This window comes from Psammomys obesus, unplaced genomic scaffold (genome assembly GCF_907164565.1).
Source record: "Psammomys obesus unplaced genomic scaffold, mPsaObe1.curated_primary_1811, whole genome shotgun sequence".
In the NCBI taxonomy this organism is placed as follows: Eukaryota; Metazoa; Chordata; class Mammalia; order Rodentia; family Muridae; genus Psammomys; species Psammomys obesus.
In genome coordinates, this window is record NW_026596040.1 from 5422664 (window position 1) to 5425976 (window position 3313).

The following is a 3313-nucleotide window of genomic DNA, read 5'->3' on the forward strand; positions in this document are numbered from 1 at the left end:
AAAGAAAGAAAGAAAGAAAGAAAGAAAGAAAGAAAGAAAGAAAGAAAGAAAGAAAGAAAGAAAGAAAAGAAAAGAACACAGGAGTACAAAAGTCCCGGTGCCTGAGATGGTACTTGCCTTCAGCTGCATCAAGCTCATGAATCTTGGAGCCTTTGTGGGTAACTCCTCTCCTCCCGGTGGGAATTTCTCTGAGAACTCTTACATTTCTGTGTCCTGCCTCTACCTTTTCTTGATTCTTGATCTCTTTATCACTGAGGCATCCAGAAATGTCAGAAGAGGATTCTTCGTCATCCAGGCATACACAGAGACGGTACAAATGTGAGGTTATGCAGGACCCCAGAATGTTTCAGAAAAGACTTTATTTGAAATTGGCTAGAGAGGGATTCCAGACCAATACTGTGAAATGGGAAATTCATGATTGTCCATTAGTACAAGTCACACAAGTGGCAGTGGAGGAGTCCTGTGTGAATGGAGTCCCCTGATGAACCATGGTGCTGTAAAAAAGCAATGTGACAAATCCATAACAGTCTGGAACCCTCCAAACTATGAGCCAATATAAACCTTTGCTCTTAAAGTTGATTGCTGTCAGGTGTTTGTTACAGTGACATAAAGCCAACTAACACTAATATAAAAACGACTAAGGTTAAAATAGTCATATATAAGTTGAACATTTCATTCAGCAAATTCATAAGCAATACAGAAATACATAGGTAGGGAAATATCAATAACAACACATTTATAGATCAATAATATAGAAATCAATATGCAAATGGAGGTAAAATTAGGTTCTTCATCCACTCAAAGGAGAGGACAAGGGTTTTCAGAACACTTCTGAAGAGTGATCTTCTGCAAACAAAATTTTTTGACATTTCTCTCAGTTATCTGCAGATTGCAGAATTTTAGTTTTCACAGAATCACAATAATTTGGACAATATACTGTGCACAAGGCATGGTTTTTCTGCTCATCTATAGGTTTTCCCCTATAATACTTGTAGCCTTTCATATTCTGCAAAGTCAGGGTCCATTTTTTATATCAACAATAGCAATGTTGCCATGATGAACCCTTAAAACCATTATGTAAAGAATCTAGAAGTGAAATATCTCATGGTATATGATTTTATGTATATGAAATGCCCAGAAGATGCAAATGTAGACAAAAAAAAAAAAAAGCAGATTAGTGATTCCTAGCCTCTGCAGGGGTGAGAGTGAGGAGAATAGGAGAGATGAGTACTTTCCAAAGACTGATTTCCCATTAATACTTATTTAAGATTTTCTCCAAACAATTTAAACAAAAACGTGAAGTATCACTAAGAACAGTATATGTCAATGGTACTGTGACTATTAGGTCATTGTGGCAAAACCCATAAAGTTAATGCACTCACTACAATTTGGCAAATACTACCTAATGCACCCTGCTACGGCCTGGTCTGTAAGGAGCGGCAGCTGGGTACACTGGCTGCAAACAGGCATTATTTTGGAAAGCTGTGCCTCTTCCTCACTTCTTTGATTTTAACCATACTGATTTTCACAATGATGATTGTTTGTGAAGTTCTACTTTTGGATTATAACTGAAATTCAGAGAAACATGGTCACCAGCCTGAAGCTTAAGACGTTCAGGGAGACCTCTGATGAGCAGAGAGCGGAAGCATGATGGGGTTTAGTGATGTTTAGGAAGATTCACTAAAATTGCTGTCCCACTTCGTGCAAGCGAGGAGGCATCTGCAAAGGCTTAAGGCTGCGATCAGTCCTGGTGGCTTCTAAGAAGGCATCAGGCTAGTGGGATCTGGAAAATGGATAAGGAAAAAGAGGGAATCATCAGTGACCTGTGCCAGCTGAACACATTCATTCCTCACTTCCCACAGGACCGGAGGTCTCTGCCTATTTAAACCCCGTGCAAAGGCTCCAGGGAGTCGTGGGTACGTGAGTACGTGGGTACGTGGGTACGTGTCTGTTTATTATACAGACAGACAAAAGCTTCAAGTTAAAATATCTCTGCGGTTACAGGGCGAGCATGGGGCAAAGCAAGGCTGGATTTGAATCTGAACAGTTTTCCCTGAAGGCCAGTGTGTAAACCGCTGGTGATCCTGCCCGCTGACCACACTCCCATTGCCTCAGATACTCTAAAGTATCACCACTGTCCCTTGATTCTCCTCTGTGACGCTGAGATCACTAGAGTGTCACAGCAGACTGTTCCCCGAGCCCGGCCAGGACGCCCATTGTTAAAGGGAGCACAGAATAGTCCAAATTATTAAGATATTATAAACCAGCATTGAGTTCTAGGCTGGGGTTAAATGCCAAGAGGGCTTGCTACAAGGTTCCATAAAATCTACTGTAACAGAGTGGAGAGAGGTAAAATAATAACTTTGATCCCCCCACCACACACACACTGGGAAAATAGTGTAACCTTGCTCCGGATCCGAACTGAAAAGCATCTGTTTTGTCACTGTTTACTGCTGGACCATGATTTGATGCGGGAAGGACAAACTGCTGTGTTTCGTCACGTTCCACATTCCCGTGAGGCTCATTCCAATTTGTGTTAACTCCTCGCTCCCCACTCCATGCGTGCTCTTTGTTAAAGGCTCCATCGCCAGTGACCAACACGCCTCACGCCAGTGCGCATGCTCAAGAGGCGCTTGGTTGACACCGCCGCTGTGTCTGGTGAAGATAACAACGCGGGGCAGAGGCCGAAACAGCCCATTCCACTTTCAACAGGTGGAACAAGCGACGCGGGTACTTCTGTTCTGGAAGGAATCCCCTGCCCGTCGACATTTGGGTGTCTTTCTCCCCAGGAGAACATTGAAAGGAAAGAAAAATGAACAGCGATTCCCCTAGAGCAGTCGGGTATTAGACCTACATTTCGGATGGAATAATTTTTATTTTCGGCTTTTTCTGAATGTTTTTAGAGTGGAGTGCTAACAGCTAGGGAGCCCTATTGTATTCTCTTAAATAAAATGCCCACTGGGAAAGAGAAACATTCCAGAATCGGGAAATCTAAGTGTTCCTCTCCTCTCCAGTGTGGCTGCTGTGATGTTTTCTACGATCCCCAAAATGACTTCCACCCTTGGGAGGTGTGGCATTGCAGTGTCCTGAGCGTCATTCTCTCTGTTCATTACTGAAGGCACTCGAGCTTCTGTCCCATTAAAGAATCTAAAGGAGCTGATTTGGTATGGCCAGGACTGAGAAACATTCTGGAATGTGGGACTTTCACTGCCACAATCAGAATAGACTCTGGAAAAATCAGAGAGTGATTGTTTACTCTTGAATAGTTTTTTTTTTTTTTTTTTTTTTTTTTTTTTTTTTTTTGGGGGGGGGG